General features: G+C 40.1%; 1 pseudogene; it reads left to right on the top strand.

Annotated features, from left to right (window-relative positions):
* Positions 1-17818: 17818 nt before the first annotated feature.
* On the top strand, positions 17819-20061 carry LOC123586129 (annotated as a pseudogene).
* The last annotated feature ends 2587 nt before the right edge of the window (positions 20062-22648 follow it).

Genomic DNA, 22648 nt, shown 5'->3' with positions numbered 1-22648 from the left:
TATTCTATTCTATTCTATTCTATTCTGAAAGAGACAGCAAGAGCACAAGCAGAGGAGGGACAGACAGAGAGAGAGGGAGAGAGAGAGAATCCCAGGCAGGCTCCTTTCTGTCAGCACAGAGCCCAATGCAGAGCTCAAACTCACAAACTGTGACATCATGACCCATACGGAAACCAAAAATCAGATGCTTAACCAACTGAGCCAACCAGGCACCCCGAGATAGAGCTTTGTAAATTACCAGTAAATAGATGGATCCAGAAGCCAAAAGACTAAATGCATTGACTAGGAACAGTGAATCAAAGAAAACAGTAGAGGGTCTCATGTGACATCATCATTTAAGTGCTAGCCTAGAAGAGAAGCCTGCAGAAAAAACTGAAATGATTCATTAAAGAGGTAAGAAGGAGCTAAGGCACATAGGCATCAGAGAACTCAAAGGAAACTAAAGACAGTCTTTTCACATGATTTTCTGCTGTAGATAAGTCAGTTAAGACAATGACTAGGAAGTATCCATCTGATTATGCCATACTGGAAAAGTAAAATACTTGTTTCTAAGGGTTGTTGAGGAAGACAAAAGAGAGCCATCTGAAGAGAAATAAAAAACTCAACAAACAATCATTTCTTGTCCTTCACTATTGTAGGCCTGGCTGGTAGCTGGATGGATAAACCACTCAAGATCTTTGGGGGCCACTTGCAGCAAAAGAACAGCATCTTCAACTCTATTTGGGGGCATTCAGATAATAATACCTAATGCTGAGCTAATTTTCTATCTTCAGGTTCTTTTTTTGTCAGAGATTGCTGAAGAAACCACATTACAATCAGAGACAGAGTTTGATATAATTGTGAAGGAGAAAATCTGACTCAGGTATCCTTATCCTACCCGCTGCCAATGATCTAGTGTCCTACAATTTCCCATTCCATCTCCCAAGACACTATTATCCCTGAAAGCAATAGTTCCCATAGCTGTGTGTGCTGCAGCCATGGTTAACAATGTTCCCTATGTTCTTCCCTCCAAATTAGACATGTCTTTCCTACTTTCTTCTTCTTTAGGGCCCCATAAGCATGAGATAAACTACCCAGAGGCATTGTAATGCAATGGAATAAAGTTACTGATTTTGGAATCAGAAAACCTAGACTGGATTCCCAGTTTTACCGTTTATCAGAACTGTGTGACATTTTGGTAAGTCATTTTGCCATTAATCTCTCTGGCCTCAGAATGCCTACTTCTCAAAGGTATACATATTTGGGAGGGAAAAAGAAAGTATGTAAAAACTCTTTTTTAAATGTAGTATAGAGTCATGTCAATTTTCCCAACTGTATCTCTTGGAGTTCTTGGAACTACAGTTTGTCTAGTATGGAGTCAGATTTACTTTAGTATCTGGTAAACTGATGGACTTTTTCCATGTAAGTTTCTGTGAGAATGTTATTTCTGAAACTCTGTAAAAAGAAACACCTCATCTCTGGGTGGGCTGAGTTCTCCTGTGTTTAATCAAAGAGGTGTGATGAGCCTCAGAGAAGGAATTTCCTGTTACTCCCTCTTTTAGCAGCCCTGTATAGAAACAGCAAACACCTAGCATTTTTTATGGTGCTTTACCATCTCCAAAGCGTTTTTGCACATAGGATTTGAAATTACCCCAGGATAGCTGGTCCAAACTGTGATATCAGAACAGACTGAAGGCAGAAGCAGATATAAAAAACTCAACTGTTTTCTATTAAGTCAAACATAAGGAATTGGCAAAAAAAAGTAAAACAAGACGATTCTTCTCTCAAATTTTTTTTTGTCTTGGGGCACCTGGGTGGCTCAGTTGGTTGAGCGTCCAACTTCAGCTCAGGTCATGATCTCACAGTTCATGGGTTCAAGCCCCACACTGGGCGCCGTGCTGACAGCTCAGAGCCTGGAGCCTGCTTTGGATTCTATGTGTCCCTCTCCCTCTACCCCTCCCCACTCATGCTCTCTGTCTCTAAAAATGAATAAACCTTAAAAAAAAATTTTTTTTAATAAAAAAATGTTTTTGTCTTGGACAACATAGCTAGTTTTCATAAAAATGTGTTAATTATATTAACCTAATGGTTTTTTTTAATGAATTGATATATAATTGTTTTAATTTCTACTGTGGAAACTATCAATAGATCCAACACACATCAACCAAAACTGGGAGACTCAATCATTTTTAAGAGTGTAATGGGGTCCTGAAACAAAAATGTTTGAAGACTGATAACCCTGGCATTATGCCCAGTGAAATGGAATTTTAAATATTTTTTTATTAAAAAAAATGCCATTTGGAAATTGCTAGTTGTTCTTTGGTTTCTGATGGTAGCCACAAGGAGTTGCCTTGAAGCCTTCACATTCCTGGCCAAGTCACCAAAATGCCCTTGAATTACTAATAGACATTGTGCTGGCAACATGGTCCAACTCCCTCACCCTCACCGTCACCCCATTGAGAGACTAAGCTTAAACACTGCCCAAGATGAGGGGTAGTGAATTTGTGTAAGAAGCCTGAAGGCTTCAGGTGGGAGTCATTAGGAAGGAAATGAGAACCTTACCTCCTTTGCTTCCTGCTTCAAAGTTACCATAATTGTCACCTGTGTTGGGAGGCAGGTAAGCTCAACAATACTCCTCAAGATCACCCTGAGGTCAGGGCTCAGGTAAAGGGATCTCACCAGGTATTGAAGGCAGCTAACCCCAACTAATCCTATTGATACAAGTACAGATGGAAAAGACCATTTCATTAAAGGAAATTATTGAGAACCTGGGCTGCCTGGGCATGGGGCACCCATGGGTGAGGGAAGAATTCCTTCCCCATCCTGTGCTAGTCAGTTCTGGCCAGTGCAGCAATGGCCATGGCAGCAAGCTCTGTATTTGGCAACTTCAATACTGCCACGCATTCTGTGGCAGAGCCCCTGAATAAGCAGAATGGATGCCCAGGACAGGGCAGTGACACCACCAGTGGGTAGGAGTAGCAGCAGGCTAGAACAGTACTCTTATAGTACTGACCACCCTCCTCCCTGCAAGGCAATACTAACTGAGACTGGGGTGCTTGGGTTGCTCAGTCAGTTAAACATCAGACTCTTGATTTCCTCTCAGGTCATGATCTCAGGGTATTGAGATAGACCCCCACTGCAGGCTCCGCACTGAGCATGGAGCCTGCTTAAGATTCTCTCTCTCTCTCTGCCCCTTCCCTGCTTGCATGCATATGCACACTCTCTCTGAATAAAATACATGTATATTAACTGAGGCTGACCCCCTGGATTAAATTCCTGGTGTTCATGGACTGATCACAGGAGGGCCCACTCCCAGCCTCACCTCACCCAGGATCTCTGGCTAAAAAGGCCGGTGGGGGTTCAAGGGTAGCAGTTGGGGAACCAGTACAGGGTGACATTTTTCGTATTCTAAACTGATGGCATTATACACCCCAGTTTCAATTTCATTCCTGTGGTAGGCATAATAATGACCTCCCAAAGATGTCCATGTCCTAGTCCCTAGCACCTGTGAATGTGGTACCTTGCATAGCAAAGGTTACTTGCAGATGTGATTAAAGTTAAGGACCTTAAACTCAGGAAATTGTCCTGGATTATCCAGGCAGGCCCAATCTAATTGCACAAATCCTCAAAGCAGAGCATCATTCCTGCTATGGTCAGAGACGGATGGTACAACAGTTGCAGAGAGAGGCTATATGAGGAAGGCTCCACAGGCCATTGCTGGCTTTGAAGACAGAGGAAGGAGGCTACGTGCCAAGGACACTGAAAAAGGTATGGAAACAGATTTTGCCCCTAGGGCCTTCAGAACTGAATGTAGTTCTACCACCACCCTGATTTTAGCCTAGGGCAGGCCCATGTTGGAAATTATAACCTCCAGAACTATAGATAATCAATTTACGTTGTTTAAGCTATTGAGTTTGTGAAAATTTATCACAGCAGCACTAGAAACAATTACGAATAAGTGCCTTGCTCAAAGAGAATTCCTAAACTCTCATAAGACACCAGCTTCAGAATTGTATGGCAAGAGCTGGAAGGGACCAGCTGAGCACAGAGTGAATGAACACTGCTAGAGAAGCTCAGAAGGGAATCCCAAGCAGCAGGAGACCTGGACAGTCCTGTGGTAGGTCACCCCCAGGCCCAGCAGCAAGTGCCTTGATGACTACTTGAAAGACTGGGATTACTGAAATCTGTTGCATACCATCTCAGGATTTAATTTTTTTAATGTTTATTTATTTTTGAGAGAGAGAGAGACAGCAAAGGAGGGGCAGAGAGAGAGAGAGACAAAGGATCTGAAGCAAGTTCTGCGCTGACAGCAGACAGCCCAATGTGGGTGGGGCTCGAACTCACAAACCATGAGATCATGACCTGAGCTGAAGTCGGCTACACTGGATGCTTAGCCAACGAAGCCACCCAGGTGCCCCAAGGACTTAATTAAAGTTACCTGAGGAACTATCTCTAGTCCTTGCATGTCCTCAATTTATGATTCTCCTCCATTAAATGGCACAAGTTCTTTTTGTGACATTGTGTGCATTTTAATTGCAAGTGGAGGCCTTGCTATTGGCTTCCAAGAGTCCCAGAGAAGGTGTTCTCTCATATTTCTGGGCAAAGGCTTGCTCAGAAGAGGTCAAGGCAGCACAGCATCACTGTTAAGAGCAATCTTTGGAATCAGATGGCTTTGGCGTGAAAATTCATTTACCACTTACCAGCTGTTTGACCTTGTGTACTTTCTTCATTAACCTCTCTATGCCTCAGTTCCCTTAGCTGTAAACTGGGAATAATTATAGTACTTCCTCTTGGAGCCCTCTGTAAAGATGTAATAAAATAATGCAAATAAAGTGCCTGACACATAAGTGTTTTTATTATGATGTAGCCTGGGTGGGTCCTTCAAGAGACCCAAAGGATACATTTACTCTATTACAAACCAAACAAATGGTCCTTAAGGAAAGATTCATTCACACGACCACACCTCTCCCATCAGTGCAACTGACAGAAGTCACAACTACCAGCCAAATTAAAGTTGGACCATGTCTGTTCCAAAGAGCAGAAAAGTTACTCTAAACAATTCAAATGATAATATTTAATTAACCCTTTTGGGGACTGGCCACGTGCCAAGTGCTGTTCTAAGCGCGGGCATGCGCGTGCACACACACGCACACACACGCACATTTAGTCTTCAGAATAACCCTATACCATAGTACTATAACTAATCCCATCTTACAATTTTCCCAAAGTTACACAGCTGAGAAATAGTGAGCCCAATCAGTCTGCTCTGAGGACCATGCCTTTAACCACTACATCATAACATAATGTCTTTGAATCAAGCCATAATATGAAATATAAACTGACAAATCCCATGTCAAAAGTACTGATCCTCCTCACAAAGAAATAAGCAAGTATTGATTGGTCACTAATGATCTAAAGGAGCCAATGTTATCAAAGAGTTAAAGGTTTCTTGGTAACTTTTTCAATACCAGGGTTTGGGACAGGCTTAACTGATCTTAACAATTCTGGTTAAAGGTTGTGCAATGGTTAAGATTTGAGCAAAATTACTATTATTTTAGGAGAAACAAGAGAAGTACTTTTTGGCTGAGTTATTCTGTTTGGCCCTTGTTAAAGAACGAAAATTCAACTGAGTAAATTTGAAGATCTAATTGGCTCTATTCAATGATTCATGAATCCAACAGCATACTATCTAGCAAATGGAGAGATACACCAAGGAGTTGTATAAAATGGAAGATTTTTATGGGAAGGAGGATGGTATAAGGAAGTTATTAGTAAAAGAAAATAAAGGATGCCTTGTTCCAGGCAAGGTCACTTTCCCTTAGGGGGAAAAACAGAGGTCTTATTAGGTAGATGACCTCATCTTCCTTTGAAGGATGGAAAGGCTCATGCAACAGATTACTCATTGCTGCTGACCAGATCTATTTCTGCAGACTGAAACTGCAATTAGGTTAGGTATTAAGCCCTGGTTTGGTGACTTGGCCTAGCATAAGTGACTCCATTTTGAGCCTGTGGTTTTCTTTTTGCACACTGTGCAAAGGAGGTGGTTTGGGGCACCGTGGAAAGGAAGTATTCATCCAGATGTAGCCTAGGACTTAACAATGTCCATTCAACCCTTTGTCTTTTGAGCTTCTCTCTAGGCATTCTGCTAACACTTTTTCCTTATTGGGTAACTTGCTTTTCAAAGGTTGCCCCAGCTAAATTGTTGGCTGATCTCAACCCTAAGTTATTATATTTTACCTTGTACATTCCCTAGGTAGATCTCAAGGGGCTACTGAAACACTTAATTACTTCTCATAGTCCCCTGTGAAGTCCACTCTGAGACCAGAGAAGAGTCATTTAGGGTATAAATTAAAGAAAAAGCCCTAGTAATGGGGAAATTTGAGCCTCCTCCTGCCTAGGGCTGTAATTGCTGCTCCAGTGAACACTTGTTTGACTCTGCCTGGGATTTCCCTTCTTCTCATGTTTCCTCAAGTCCATCTGCTTTTAGGGTATTTGGGTTGAGGCTATAAAATTAAAGTTTTTCATACTTAGTTTTCTTCCTTCTTCCCCACTCCCCATTCCACCACCTCAACAGAAACAATTCCCAAAAATACTCTTTAAAAAACCTTAACCAGTGTTCTCACATGGCAAAACATATATTGCCAAGGCTTTCACCCCAGTTGAGGCAAGCATATCAGAGCCACTGATATAACTGAGAAGTGACTGGTCTTTTGCATATAAGCCAACCACTTATTTGTTGCCTGTATCACAGATAATATAATTAGAAGCCCAGGTAAGAAAATGTGAGATTATTTTTTAGATGTACATATTCACAGTTTTAAAGATAAAATAATGTGATAGCTATAATTTATGTTTAAATAAGTCTAATCATTTAGTATTTGTCTTCCCTGCTGGATTATAAACTTTACTAGGAAGGAGAATATGTCTACTTTATTCTCCACTGTATCCCTGGCCCATAATAGATGCTCAATAAACATTTCTTGATTGATTAAATGAGAAAATTAATATGAAAGAACCACACAAAGTGCAGCACAAAGAGCAGTCTGATCACCCAGAGGCAGTCATCAGCGGGCCCCTCTGTGAGTGTAGTTTTTGGGTGAAGGGTTGTCACCAAGAAAAACACTGCCTGCTTCAAAAATGTTGAATAGTATTAATCCTATAAAATCAACAAAATTTCAATAGATATTTTAAATGCATTTACAAAACAAATTCCATAAAATGTTTTTCTCATTTTCCATGGATTTTTAGTGAAGAAGAAATTCTAGTACACATGTTACAATAAAAGGCAGAGACCCCTTCTCTTCTGTAAGAGCACAGATACATTTTCCAAGTCACTTTGCTGCAACCTCCCAAAGGAGACTCAAAGCTTGCCAAACTCAAATATTGTTAGAACTCAAACAATTGCAAAACTCAAAGGAAGGCAGGTTTTTAATCACCTCTGGGATGTTCACTTTCAATAAGATGTTTTAGGGCCAAGAAAGAACAAGCCCAAATATAGCTCTAAAATGTTGAGCTATCTACTTTTATAACTCCGCTGCTGATAGAATTGTTGCTTTGTCAAATCCTGCTGCAGTTTGACCCCTTTCACTGAGAACTTGGTGATTAATAATGCCCGTAATTGCTCTTGCTCCTGCCCTCACAGCTGGTAGGAGAAGTGATGTATATATCACAAAGAAACACTGAACCAAGTTTTAAGGACAGAAAGGAAGTGGGTGTGTAGAGCTGCTGGGCTCTGCCTCCTTCCTGCACTGTGGGAGGCCGGGGAACCTCACCCTCATTAAGGAGAAAGCCTCAGCCCAGGCACACTGAGCAGTCCCACTCCCCATCACAATTGCTGCTCCAGCTCATGACTGACAGGAAAGCCTTCCTAAATCCCCAGGCTTTAATTGGAGCTTTCCCCATCTGCCCCACAGATCTACAGGGTGCGAGTTAATGAACCAATGAACTGCGTTTCCTTCCTCAGGTCCTTTGCTGATAATTAGTTGATGAAAGAGCTCAGGGACTCAAAGTGTCAAAGAGAACCATGGCTTTTCCCCCTTGCAGTGAATCAAGTGCAAGTATTCAACAGGAATTAAGATTACAGGGACAGTGTCCTGACTCAGTGCCTATGATACAATCTAATCAGAAGAGGAAGCATTGGAGAGGGGAGAGAGTGATGACAATGGGCAGTGAATGTGACTTTGATTTAGAAACTTATTTTTATGTCATTTAAGATAACTCAGTAACTCTCCAAAAAGACAGACTGACTCTATATAATTAGGTTCCCCAGACTACTAAAATCCTTTTCTGATAACTTAATTCTTTTGCTTTTAATAAGGACTCTTTAGGAGAACTGGTATGGGTGGGGAGGGCAGAGAGGGACTAGCTAGCCTCAAACAACAGATTGCCTTGAATTTAAAAAGGGCCAGGATCTCAAACCTGAAAGAGTTCTTACCAAGAAAACACCTTAAGATGCACAGGGACTTACTGATTATAAAATGTACTGAAGGGGATCAGAATATGCCACCTCAAAATATGCCACTTTGGCGTAAGGATTATTTTGAGCTGAAGGTAACTGAGAAGCGGTAGACACAGGAGGAGCTCTCTGCACTCCTATTTGACTAAAAGCAGGGCATAAATTTCCCTTCCATAAAAGAAATCCATTTGTAAAGGTATCCCCCTACAGATACCAAGAAGAGAAAAACTTAAGATATAATTAATATGTGGCCATCCTTTTCTTATCTATCCATGTATTTAATAGACTGTTACTCCCCTGCTTAAAATACTCCAGTGGCTTCTCTTTCCACTTAGGATAAATCCAGACTCTTTACTTCAGCTGATAAAGCTCTGAACAATCCAGCCGCTACCAAAATCTCCAAACTTACCACCCACTTACTCTTTTTCAACAAAACTGGACTTCTTTCTGTTGCTTAAATACCTCAGGCTACAGTTGTCAAATTTAGCAAATAAAAATACAGGATGCCTAGTTAAATTTGAATTTCAGGTAAAAATGAATTATTTTTTGTGTAAGTGTGACCCATACAATATTTGGGACATACTTATACTAAGATAGTATATACTCATTATTTATCTGAAATTCAAATTTAACTAGGCATCCTGTATTTTATCTGGCAAGGCTCATCCTTGTCCTAATGCCTTTGTACTCGCTGTTGTTCCCTTTCCTGGAGTCCCTTACTACCAGATCAATGTCATATGACTGACCTTTCTTTGTCTTTCAAATAACAGAGCAAATACCACCTCCTCAGGAATCATTCTCTGGTCTCCTAATCTGCATGGCTCCCAACACACACATCTTTCCCTAACCCAGTCACTATCTCATTGGCATTTTTTCCTTCTTGACACATAAACTTTAATAAAGTAGGCACCTTGTCCATCTTGTTCACTCTTACATGCCATTAGCTACAGTGTCTGGCATATAGTAGATGTTCAATAAAACACTTGCTGAATGAATGAATGTCCTCTCAATACACTAGCCTAGATAACACCTGTACATTTGAAAAGACTGCAGGTAGTAAGGAGTGAAAGTCCTTCTACTTCAGAACATGGGCGGGGGGGCGGGGGGGGGGGGAAGCATTAAAAGTAGCCATATAAACTGAACATATGCTACTTAAACTATAGTCCTAACCAAATTATTTTAAGTTATCAACTTTACCATCAGAAATTAAGAAAAAAAGGAAACAGTAATTCTAGTTTTTAGAAATGACCTAGGAACGCCTGGAGGGCTCAGTCAGTTAGCTTGTGATATCTCTCTCTCAAAAATAAATAAACATTAAAATAAAAAAATTTACTTAAAAAATGAAATAAATCAAATTATCCCCCCTTAAAAAAATGTTTTTAATGTTTATTATTTTTGAGAGAGAGTGCGCAAGCTGGGGAAGAGCAGGGACAGAGGGAGATACAGAATCTGAGCAGACTCCAGGCTCTGAGCTGTCAGCACACGGCCCAGTGCGGGGTTCCAACCCACAAACTAAGAGATCGTGACCTCAGCCAAAGTCAGACATTTAACCAACTGAGCCACCCAGGTGCCCCAAATTATCCCCTCTTTCAAAGAAAATATAACAAAGCAAGCTTAGAATTTCAAGAAAAATGATCACTAATTAGATATTTAATATTGTTTATTCTAAGTAGCATATTAACTATAATTCAAATTTTTAACATAACAAACTTCTATTTTGTGTAGGCTTTATAGAACAACACTCAAATTAATATACCCTTATTTTCATGTTTAATAATAGAATTTATGTAATATTTTAAGTCTTACAAAGTATCTCACAACACATTTATGGATTCCTTAAAAGCATGGCTACCATGTTCTCATACTTCAAGCCCACATTACTTGGTCCCATGCTTTAAAGTTAAGTAGTCTTTCATTCTTCTTCAAAACTTATAGCAGAGGCTAAAGTTGAGTTGCTCCCCTGGGCATCTCCCCTTGACAGCTGAGAGTGAATAATACCTTTTTGGCACAGGGATGATTTCATCCAGGGATGTGGCAATAGTTCCATTTGTTTCCTCATCCTTAATCTTCAGTTCTCTCTCACTAATAATGCTAAACTTCTCCACTACAGTCTGTTAGAAGTGAGCCATGGAGCCGCTGAATTAATTGACTTTGCTCCAAGCATACCGGGCAGTCTAGCAGCGGACAGAAACATGTGACTCCAAAATGGATAATTCAGACCTCAGCCCAAAGTGAAAATGACTGGAAAAGACTACAATCCTGATTTACTCTCAGTCTTTTTTCATCTCCCTATAACACACTTAATACATTTTTATTCTCTTTGTGCCAAGTAGCACATCTACACAGCCGAGAGTACCAATTATTCCAATTTACATGAACTAAGGGACTGGAAGTTTCTTCCTAAAACCTTCAGACAATCATACAGATTACATCTCAGTTCTCAACTTATCCATTCACTACTTTTACATCTTCCTATTTTCACCTGCATAAAGCAAATCAAACTTTGCCCTCTTTTTTTCATCTGGCTATCCCCCTCCATAACATGCAGGAGACATCAGTCCTGCCTCCAGTTGGAGAGGCAAAGAGACTCCTGGCAGTTATCCAGCTGATTCACACTTGCTTCAGGAGACCTGAAGACTCATTCGCTCACTCATCCACTCATTCAATGTATATTTACTAAATGCCTGTGAGGCATTGTGCTAAGTACTGTTAGAAAATAAAGATGATTCAGATCCAGGGCTTATCCTGAAGGCGTTTAGGGTCTACAAGCAGAGATAAAACATGCATATAAATAAACATTATAATGCCAAGAAAGAATGTGAGGCAATCCATAGAGAAAGAAAGACTCCATAGGAGAGGTAAAGACAAAGAGCTGTTGGAAGGCTGACAGAATCTGACAAAGCTTCATAGAGAAGGTGACATGTGCTGACATGTGCGGATAAGTAGGGTTTAGACCTCAGAGAAGGAGTGAAGGACATTTAAGCTCAACCATGAGCCTGAGCAAATACAGCAGTGGGACAGAGCACCACCAGAGCAGTGGGACAGAGCAGTGGGACAGAGCACCAGAGCACCAGCACATGGGACATGTGCTGACATGTGCGGATAAGTAGGGTTTAGACCTCAGAGAAGGAGTGAAGGACATTTAAGCTCAACCACGAGCCTGAGCAAATACAGCAGTGGGACAGAGCACCAGCGCATACAGCATCTCCCAACAGTTCAGTACAGTGCAAAGAATCGTAGATTTGGACTCAAAACCATTGGGTCAAGCCCCAGCTTTGCTGGCTTTTAGTCCTGTCCTTTTAACCCTTCTATAAAGTGGAAAAGATAATTCTTTTTCTAACTTGCATGCCGTTGTGGAAATAAAATAGGATAATAAAGCAGTTAAAGTGCATGATTGTAAATAACTTGTATCCCCTTTTCTTAAGACTTTTCTCCCTGTTTGCTCTGCATTTCTGCCTGATTTCTCCCTACAGTTTTCCTCACCTTGCTTCCAATACCCCATCCTCACCCAACAGAAAAATAGTAACAAGAACCTCATTAAATAGTCATCCCTGCTTCATCCAAGGTTGAATGTAGGTACTACTGTTTCCCCTTTGAAGATGGCTTCAGACTGACACTCTTCCTAAAACTACCCACAGAACTTACCCCTTTGAGACACAGAATTCTTCCAAATTCCAGCATATTGGAGTTGGTATTTTTAGCTCTTCTCCCAGTGCCAGTTTACTGTGTTAGATATGCAGATGAAATGACCTAATCATTGGTCAAAATCAGACACCTATACATCCTTAAACTGTTTCCTCTAATCATCATGTCAGCATTTCCTTGAACCCTAGGTTATAAATTATAAGCAATTGTGTTTCATGATGAAACCCCTTCTAATACAAGCTTATAATCATAAAAGAGGTTAAACATATAAACAATCATGCATATTACAACAGTTATATTGTCGATCTTGATAATTTATAATTATCTATCAATAGAGGAGTGTCTTCCCTTGGTCTTGGGTTAAAAAGCTGGGTATGGGAAAAAGGAAATCGCAGAGTCACGGTTTATGCTTTTCATCTTTGTATTCCCAATGTCTGAAACAGTGTCTGGCATATGCTAGGTACTCAATAAATATTTACTGGACAAATGAATAAGTGAAAACTACATCTCTAATCCTGTCTTTAGTCCCAAATTCCATCACAAACTGCATGTTCCTGTTCCATTAGTACCTTAAATTCAACAGGTTACAAACCAAACTCATTATCTATCCCCTCAAAAAATATCTTCTTTTTATGATTTTCTATTTCTATTATTGGTCCCACTATTCTTTGAATCACTCAAGTTCAAATCTGCATTGATTTCCTCATCTCATATTCAGTTATCAGTTATCAATTTGTATCAACAGTTTATTTAGGGTATTCCTCACATCTGTTCCCTCTTTTTTTCATTCATCTCCACTGCTGACCACCTAAGACCATGGACCAATTTACCTTCCGAAGACTCTGATCATTTTGTTCCCTGGAATGTAGGGGTAGGTCTCCTGTCAGATAAACTATCTAAACACTTCAACCTGGCATTCTAGATCCCCCATGATCAGATCCAGAATTACCTTTCCATCCCTAACTTGTGTAGGTCTATTACATATACCTTATGTCCCAATTCAACAGAATTACTACTCATCATTCTCTTCAGACCCTACTCCTTTTCTTAAACCTAGAAAATCTTTACGTCCAAGCTTGATGTCCATCTTGAACATTTCCTCATCTATATGACCTCCGTGACCTCCTTGACTACAGTAAGTATCCCCTCCATGAACTCCAGGCACCTAGTTCAAGCCTCTCTTACCACAGTTGGCTTTCATTTAAAGCGTATTTGTCTTGATCATCCTCATTAGCTCCTAAATTCACCTACTTGCTCAATATAAGTATGCAATACCTACTACTATGTTCAAGGAACCGAGACAGACTGAAAAGTCAGCAATAAACAAGATAGTCATAGTCTCTGCCTTCGTGAAGCTTCCTCTGCAGCAAGAGATACAAGAGTGTTCAAGAAACAGGAAAAAGCCAGAGTGGCTAAAGGGGGAAAGTAGATGAGGCAGACAGGGCCAGGGGCCTTGTAGGCCATCATAAGAAAGGGGATATTCTTTTAAATGTGAAGAAGCCATCAATGGGCTTTATGCAGAGGAAAGGGATAGTTGGATTCGGATTTGTCTCCAAAGGTTTTCACTGGCTACTGTGTAGAGAATGTATTACAGGAAGACCAGATAAGGAGGCTGTTCCCATATCTAGTCAAACAATGAGAGTGAAGATAGAGAAAAGTAAATGAATCTGGGGTACATTCTGGAGATAAAGTCCATAGGACCTGTCAAGGGATTGCATGTAAGGAGAAAGAAAAAGAGGCATTGAGGATCACTCCTAGCTTTCTGACCTGAGCAACTGGGCATATTGCATTGACTGATATGGAAAATGTTTGAGGCAGAGCAGGTTTAGGAGGATGACTGGTAGGTAAGAGAAGTTTGAACATATTTGAATATTGATGGAAATGATCCAGTGGAGAGGAAGTGATAGAAGATACAAGGCAAAAAAAAGAATCAATCTTCAGGGGCCCAAGGGTCACAAACTCTGGTGTTGGAGGGCTCAGTTTTATTAAGTAAATGAGAACTGAGACCATGGACGCTGGCTAATCAGGATGGAGGAAGACTAGGTTATACGTATGTGAATGAATGAATGAATCTGTTCAATGACTAAAATTCTCTATCCTAATATTTATATCTTTCAGAAGCAACATTAAAAGAAGAAATCCTAGAATACTTTTTGTCATTGTTCTCTATCCAGCCCCTCAAAAAAGAAATCTTCACTGGAAAAAGGAAGGTTACAAAGCAGTATTCATTGTGTAACCTCCTATATGCACATGTGTGTATACACACATATTTTATACATACTGATAATCAAGGGCTGTCATTAAAACATAATAGTATCTTTATAACTGGATTACAAGTATTTTTTTCATTGTCTTTACTTTATAAAATTTCTACAATGAACATGTACTATTTTTGTATTAAGAAAAAAAAACTAATAAATTTATTAGATACATATCTTGGGCTCTCAGACACACCCAAAGTTCTGGATGATTCTTCAAAGGGAAGAAGAGACTAGCAGAGTCAGCAGCATAGTTTTATTCAAGGCATTTGGTCTGCCTGTTTGCCTTGTCTCTCCTGCCACAAGGAGCATATATGTCTTTCCCAAGCCAGTCTCTATGGTCCCAACCATCATTCCCACCTGTGGGAGCTGCCACTTGCCTAAGAGAGTTCCTTTACCCATACAGAAAGTCCAGCCAAGGGACCCACCACAATTTCTCAGGCCACTATTTATAATCTTTTTTATTTTGTTCTTTTTTTCAATAAGTACTGAATTCATGTGTTTTAAAATTCCAAAGTACAGACAGTATATAATGAAAACTCCTCAAACCCCTGTCCCCACACCCAGCCCCCTCCCCTGGGGGAAACAAATGTTAACAATTTCTTATGTAACCACCTAGAGATCAATTATGGATGGAGCAATAATTTTTAAAACTTAATACATAATGAAGAAAAATTTAGTTTAGAAAATACAAATAACCAAGAACAACAAATAAGAAGACAATAGAATCATCCCTCTGACACTACTGACTTTTGGATGTATGTCATACCACATTTCCTTATTTTTTTTTAATATAATTTATTGTCAAATTGGTTTCCATACAACACCCAGTGCTCATCCCAACAGGTGCCCTCCTCAATGCCCATCGCCCACTTTCCCCTCTCCTCCACCCCCTCATCAACCTTCAGTTTGTTCTCAGTATCCAAGAGTCTTTTATGGTTTGCCTCCCTCCCTCTCTGTTTGTAACTATTTTTTCCCCTTCCCCTCCCCCATGGTCTTCTGTTAAGTTTCTCAAGATCCACACATGAGTGAAAACATACGGTATCTGTCTTTCTCTGCCTGACTTATTTCACTTAGCATAATACCCTCCAGTTTCATCCATGTTGCTGCAAATGGCCAGATTTCATTCTTTCTCATTGCCAAGTAGTATTCCATTGTATATATGAACCACATCTTCTTTATCCATTCTTCAGTTGATGGACATTTAGGCTCTTTCCATAATTTGGCGATCATTGAAAGTCCTGCTATAAACATTGGGGTGCAAGTGCCCCTATGCATCAGCACTCCTGTATCCCTTGGGTAAATTCCTAGTAGTGCTATTGCTGGGTCATAGGGTAGTTCTATTTTTAATTTTTTGAGGGACTTCCACACTGTTTTCCAGAGTGGCTGCATCAGTTTGCCTTCCCACCAACAGTGCAAGAGGGTTCCCGTTTCTCCACATCCTCGCCAGCATCTATAGTCTCCTGATTTGTTCATTTTAGCCACTCTGACCGGCGTGAGGTGTGTCATACCAGATTTCTATGTGCTTACATTAATACTTATGTATACCTTAAATATTAGAATAAGATAAATAAAATGATAAAAATTTTAGTACCTATAAAAATCAATTATTTCTGCAAATACTCTTTCAAAATTTAGATCATACTATAACCTTTTTAAATAAATATATTGTGAACATATTTCCATAGTAATAGATACTTCCACATATTATCCCCCTTTTTCAGAGAGAGCACACAAACAAGGGAGAGAAGCAGGGGGCGGGGGGAGAGAGACAGAGAGACAGAGAGAGAGGGAGAGAGAGAGAGAGAGAGAGAGAGAGAAAGAATCTTAAGCAGGCTCTGCACTCAGTGCAGAGCCTAACATAGGGCTTGATCCCACATCCCTAGAATCACACCTAAGCTGAAATCAAAAGTTAGACACTCAACCGGACTGAGCCATCCAGGTGCCCCCCACATATTATCTTAATGGCCAAATAATATCCCATCATTTGAACACATTATTTTTACAACCCCTCTTGCAGGATATTTAGATTGGTTTAAATTTTTTTAATCTTGTGATGAATATTCATGAGTAGGTAGGTGAGTATGTACCTTTGTATGTATCACTGATGATATCTAGAGTATAAATTCCTATGTAAGAACTGCTAGGTTACTTTAAGCCTTCCAGAAACAATACCTCCAACAGCTGCCCTTGAGAACCGGCACTGCAGCTCTGAAAAGCTGCTGATTCCTGATTAGCTGTGAAAGAAAGCCATTGTCATCTTTCTTTGTCACAATCTCCATACCCAGTACAGTGTTAAGAATATAATTAAAAACTCACTAAATATTTTTTGGATGAATGAATTCACTTTAAAATAGCCTAACATAGAGATGTGGAGAAAGGGGAACCCTCTTACAGTGTTGGTGGGAATGCAAACTGGTGCAGTCACTCAGTATGGAGGTTCCTCAAAAAGTTAAAAATAGAACTACCTGATGATCCAGCATTTGCACTACTAGGTATTTACCCAAATAATACAAAATACTGATTTGAAGGATTACATGCACCCCAATGTTCATGCAGCATTATCAACAATAGCCAAATTATGGAAAGAGCCCAAATGTCCATTGACTGGGGAATGGATAAAGAAGATGTGGTGTACATATATATATATATATAATGGAATATTACTCAGCCATCAAAAAGAATGAAATCTTGCCATTTGCAATGACATAGATGGAGCCAGAGAGTATTATGCCAAGCAAAATAAGTTGATCAGAGAAAGACAGATACCATTTGATTTCACTCATATGTGGAATTCAAGAAACAAAACAAATGAACACGGGGGGAAAAAAAGAGAGGCAAACCAAGAAACAGACTCTTATCTATAGAGAACTGATGGGTTACTGGAGGGGAGGTAGGTGGGAGTCATGGGTTAAATAGGTGGTGGGGATTAAAGATTGTTGTGATGAGCACCAGGTGTTGTATGGAAGTGACGAATCACTAAATTCTACACCTGAAACTAATACTACACTGTATGTTAACTAACTGGAATTTCGATAAAAACTTAAAAAAATAAAATAAAATTGCCTAACACCCACTGCCTGTACAAGCCTCTTCCTGAACCCTTCTTCATCCCTCACACAAGGATGAAGTCAAGCTTTTAAAAAAGCTGTAAGGTGAAACACAGAGTAGTAGGAGTGCTTTCTTCACAAAATATTTTAGCTGAAAATGACTAAAACTTATTCATACATAATCCAGTTGCCACTAATTGAAGGCTTACTGTGTGCTCTGCTCTCCTATTCTATTTTATTCTATGAGGTAGGTATTTTATTACCCTCAATTTATAGATAGTAGCTACTGATTTTTTTAAAGTTCACATTAATGGAGTGCCTACTATGTTTCAGGCACTATTCCATGCATTACATACTCATTCATTCAACAAAATATTTTAGTATCTGTTATGTGCCAGGCACTTTGTAAAGCAAAATGAGGAGTAAAGAAGAACAGACAAAATCTCTGGCTTTATGGAACTTACACTAGAAAAGGGAAATAGTCGTGAAGATAAACAAGGAAGATAAACAAGGAAACTGTGACGTAAAATCATGAAAGGTACCTAAATGGAAAAATAAAGCAGGCAATTGGGATATGAAGTTCTCATTAAACCTCACAGCAACTATATCCAATAGAGACTTGTACTATATCCTTTTTTCCAAGAAAAAAGAAAAAAGAAAAAATTGAGAGGACTTCAACATGGTGGCTGCAGAACTGGCAATGGTGATGGCCTAGTCCAGGGTGGACAGAGTTGGAGGTGGTGGTGGTCATTCTCCCTAGGGACCATCAGGAGCTCAGTGGGGACTGAGCCTGGGAGGCCAGCCAGTGCCAGCACCTTTCAGCTTGTGGGATGGCAGCGGCGTTCAGGTTCTAAATGGCTTCTAAGAAGTTGGGCACAGATTTTCATGAGATTTTCAGTTACCTTGATGATGTCCCATTTAAGACAGGAGACAAATTCAAAACACCAGCTAAAGTTGGTCTACCTATTGGCTCCTCCTTGCCTGATTGTTTACACATTGTTGGAGAAGTACAGTATATGACTTCTCCTCATAAAAGAAAACTATTGAATGGGCTGAAGATATTAAGAAAATCCAAGAAGCCCAGCAGGAAGCAGAGTACAAGACTGAAGAAATAGTAGCTAAAGTGAATTCTAAGAGTGGCCCAGCGGGTGACAGCAAAACGAGCTTCTCCGAGACATACAGTACAGCCACACTGCCGTCTCCTATCTACCCCCTTCCTTGACAGCTTACAACATAGCATCCTCACCCTGCCTTGGGTCAGCAGCAATATCACGAAACAAAAAGTTGTCAGCCCACCTCACATAAAAACAGATTTCAACCCTGCTGACTTTAAGTGTGAAGAAGACCCTTTGGACAATCTGGAGTTTAAAACTACTGAGAAGGAAGAGCTGAGAAACATTCTAGTAGGAACCACTGAACCCGTTATGGCTCAGTTATTGGACAATAACTTGCCCAGAGGAGGCTCTGGGTCAGTGTTACAGGATGAGGAAGTCCTGGCATCCCTGGAGCGGGCAACCCTAGATATCAAGCCTCTTCACACATCCAGTGGCTTTATAACCTTAACACAGTTGGGCAACTATGAGATGTCACTATCTTTCAAAGTATCCCTCCCCCCAATTCCTGCAGTAAGCAGTATCAAATCCCTGTTCTTCCCCAAACTTGACTCTGATGATAGCAAACAGAAGACAGCCAAGCTGACAAGCACTTTCCATAACACATCCAATCTCCATAATGGCACCTTCTGGAATTCCCTAACGCCTTGCACCCAAAGTAGTGCCAGTGAGTTCAGTTGGCATTATACTCTTAGGCTTTCAACACAGACAGTGGCACAGAGGTGCCAACCCTGACTCCCTCAGACCTGATCTCCCGGATGCCTTCCCTCTCTGTCTTGTCTAGGTGCACAGAATGTACAAGGAGGAAGGAACACACTTACCATTTTCTTTTGAGGGTGGAGGGTAAGGTATGGAGACTGTGCTTGCCTGTCTCTGAGCTGGGGAGAAAGTAGGAAAGATTTGGATATATGAAAGCCTCCAGAACTGCTCTGGCTCCTTCCATATTAAATGTATTTGTATTTTGAGAAGTGTCCTCGCCACCTTGGCCCTTCAGAGAGATTTCCTGGTCCTTCTGGGGTCTGTACATCCTGAACAGAAACCTGGCCCAGCTGTTAAAAGGAGTCAGGGAGAAGGGGTGGGAGGGCCAGACTCAGTGCTGCTTTAGGGCTAGATGTTTCCCTCCCCTGCACTGATGGACTGAGCTCTAACCTAAGTTTAGTGCTAGTGAAAGGCTCTCCCAGGATTTTTTTGTTTTTGTTTTTTTCTCCTTTTAACAAAGTCTCTTAGTGCTACACTGGTCCTGCAACGTCTCTGTGATGCAAAGAATGTCCTTTTGCCCATGGGGTATTGAGTTTGCCTCTCTGCCAGTCAGTTACTATGCTTCCATGCCTCAGTCTTTCTTTTGGCTTGGTTTGGACCACAATCCTCTGCTACTAAGATTTTGGAGCCCTCTGATTTAGGAAACAGTCATCAGTTTAAGAAATCATTGGCCCTTTCCCAGCACATTGAGTGGGGGAGAAACAGGCTGTGATTTCAGTAGTCCAGCACTAACTCCACCTCAGTTCTACTTGGAGAACAGCCTCTCCCTCCAGCTCCCTGCTCTAGGATGATGCAATAAGCAACATCAAGTCATAGAAATTAGTCTCCTTCTTTTTTTTTTTTTTTTGGTATTATGTTGTACATCATTAAATATCTAAATACAAAGGAAAAAATCTAAATACAAAGGAAAGAGGTTGAGAGAGGTTAAGTAACTTGCACAAATTTTATGGAGCTAACATTGATAAACAGTGGATAACCACTGTTACCCACTGATATCTCTACCAGCACCCCAATCCTAGATTTGAAATGAGTAAATGGTGCTTTCTCAGGATCTTATGTATAGAGCTCTGAAAAGTAGCCTCAAAGCCCCAACACTTACCAACCTAGCTCAACTGCTCTGGAAATTCTATAGCTACACAATAGATGAAGGACAAAGCTGGTACTTGATTTTCCAGTTACAGACAAAAGAGAGACAACTTATAACTCATCCTAAAAATAACCCTGGGAGACAGATATTATCCCAATAGGGACACACCAAGGCTTTACAGATGAGCAAATATAAGTTAAGTTGCTTGTCCAGTGTCATATAACTAACAATGGTTGAGTCAGGATTCCATCCCACATCACTCTGGTTCCTAAACCCAAGGGAGACAATGGCCCAGAGCAGACTACAGCTTAGGACTTCATGATGCCTTCTCAGAGTCATGTCTTCTGAGAGAAGATGCATCAGAAGGGCCCAGGGCCAGCTGCCTGACTCCAGCAAAGGTCTTTGAGAGAAATCAATAGGTGTATGTTGAAAAAAAGGTACTTATGAAATCATTTCTGAAGAAAAAAACGAAAAGACCCTTCACAAGAAACCAGCCTCAAAGAAGCAAGTGTGAAGAGGTTGGCTGAAGGGAGAGGTGGTCTTAATAAGTCTCAAGTACTTTTCCACTCCCTGAACAATTTATTGGGCTCCCCACCCTCACCCGTGTGATTAATAGAGCCTCAAGAGCTGCTCAGTCTCCAGGCCATTTTGCTCTAGGAAGCTTTAATTTGAAAAATGAGACAAGTAGTTTCAGTGCTGTCATCAATAGGAAATTAGGAGATAAAAAGAAATCTATTTAAATGGCTTTTAAATATTCACAAGGAGAGCCACTGGGTCTTGGCCATGTTCCTCTCCTCTGTGCCCCTTGCTCAGATACCCCACTGCATCAGAATAATGAACACAAACTATGCCACTGTCAGCAGATGCTGAAGACAGTTGCAGTGAATACAACCAACATTGGCCTGAGCCCTCTAGTCCCTCAGTAACTTAAATCTTTGGGGATGAGATTAGATAAAGAATCTTTGAGCTTTTCTAGAGCAGGATGCAAGACAAGATGACTAGAAAGGTACAGGTACAGGGAAATGACAATCTGACTCAAAAGAAGTCTTTAACATTAGTTCTGAAGAACTGTTTTCCTTTCTTTTTGGCACCCAAGAAAATCAACCGAATTTGAGGCTCAAGCACAGTATTCTAGAGGTCCCTATTGTCTGCAATTTGTGGTCTTTTTTTCCTTTGGAGAAGCAGGACAGGAAGTAGTTAAGGGCATGAGTTCCCATATCAAACTGGTTTCAAATACTGGCTCTACTGCTTACAAGCTATGTGACTTTGGGCATCATATTTAATTTCTCTGAGCCTCAGTTCCCTATGCCTCAAAATGAAGATTATAACAGCACCTACCTCAAAGGACTCTTTTAAGGATTAAATGAAATAATGTATACAAATTCTTTTGTACACAATGAAAATCAGCTGTAATTACTGAAAGAAAAAAAAGAAACTTTTAAGGGAATATAAATTGGTATAACCTCTTTAGATTCAATTTGCTGAATATATCAAAATTTTAAAGGTAGATTTCTGGGGCACCCGGCTGACTTAAATGATAGAACTTGCAACTCCTGATCTTGGGATTGTAAGTTTGAACCCCACGTTGGGCATAGAGCTTACTTTAAAAAAATGTGGATTCCCTTTGAACTAGTGATTCCATTTCTAAGACACTGGAACAAGTATACAGATATATACACAAAGATGTTTGCAGATATACTATGTAACTGGAAAAACAGCAAAGTAAACATACATCCATAGAGGAATGGTCAAATGAGTTAGAATTCATCTGTACACAGGTACATATTATGCAGTAAGAAGAATAAGATATATATGTTTCAAAAAGGTAACAGATCCACGATATACTATTCTGTGAAAAAAAAAAAGGATGCAAGGAAGCATATACTGTATGAACCCACTTATATAAAATATTCAGACACATATTTATATTTGTATTTAAAAGACCATAATGATATAAACCAAACACTAGCAGTCAGTAGCTCTGGGGAGCAAGATGGGCTGGGGGCCTGAAGAAAGCAGCCTTTCACTCTTTATATAGTTCTCCATTAGTTGAATTTGACAAGCAAGTGATATTTTACACTTTTTGAAAGATTAGCAGGCCTCATACTTTTCAGCTTAGCCACTCACAGAATAATGAAGCAAATCAGATACAGACATACTAGCAAATGAAGCATTAAGCATATAATCATTGTGCTTCATTTCAGGCATTTCAACTGAATAAAATTCAATGTAATAAAAAATAGAATTATGAAAATTTTACTTTGGGATGCACAATACACATTTGATCTCAAACTGTTCGACTG

The sequence above is a fragment of the Leopardus geoffroyi genome, chromosome C3, assembly GCF_018350155.1.
Source record: "Leopardus geoffroyi isolate Oge1 chromosome C3, O.geoffroyi_Oge1_pat1.0, whole genome shotgun sequence".
NCBI classification, from domain to species: domain Eukaryota; kingdom Metazoa; phylum Chordata; class Mammalia; order Carnivora; family Felidae; genus Leopardus; species Leopardus geoffroyi.
The sequence above is the reverse complement of the archived record's forward strand: the minus strand, read 5'-3'. Positions and strand labels throughout refer to the sequence as shown.